The sequence below is a fragment of the Macrobrachium rosenbergii genome, chromosome 6, assembly GCF_040412425.1.
Source record: "Macrobrachium rosenbergii isolate ZJJX-2024 chromosome 6, ASM4041242v1, whole genome shotgun sequence".
Taxonomy (NCBI): domain Eukaryota; kingdom Metazoa; phylum Arthropoda; class Malacostraca; order Decapoda; family Palaemonidae; genus Macrobrachium; species Macrobrachium rosenbergii.
Window position 1 is genome coordinate 20300261 of NC_089746.1, and position 548 is coordinate 20300808.

A 548-nucleotide genomic window follows, 5' to 3' on the forward strand; every position below is an offset into this window, starting at 1 on the left:
AATCATAAATAGATTAGAAAGACTTATAGTGAGAATGAAACTAAGAAATGCATTTTATTTCCAGGATATTACTGGTATCAAGCTGACTGCAGACCTATAAACTCTACTTACAATTGTTTGCCATTATTATCTCAGGGTATATTCCGATTATTGAAATTCAGTTAACATTTGTAATTTCTTGTCAATGATCTCAAGGGTTTTGGCCCCTTCACTTATTTATACAAGCAAATGAAAATATATTTTCTCATCTCGTCACGCATTTACCAAAGAACACAAGAATATCCTTCTCCTAAGCAGTTAACACATACAAATATGCAGACCAACCCCTCCTGGCATGGCTCACCCTCAGACGTAAAGCACCCTAAGAGGAAGCCCTTACCGCCGGGGTTGGAGGCATAGGTTTCCTAGGCGAGGGATCCGCTCGTGAGAATGGTCTCCAGCCCCGTCCTGCAGGGATACCTTGTAATTTTATTAATTATTCAGTTTTCCAAGAGAGCCTAGCCACTCGGGGAGCAAGCCAACTGAACTTAACACCTGGGCTCTGGACG

The 548-nt window shown here is 41.4% G+C and overlaps 1 pseudogene; it reads left to right on the plus strand.

Moving 5' to 3' along the window:
* The window catches only part of LOC136839281 (chondroitin sulfate N-acetylgalactosaminyltransferase 1-like), a 34393-nt pseudogene extending 34114 nt beyond the window's left edge, over positions 1-279 (plus strand).
* Positions 280-548: the final 269 nt, after the last annotated feature.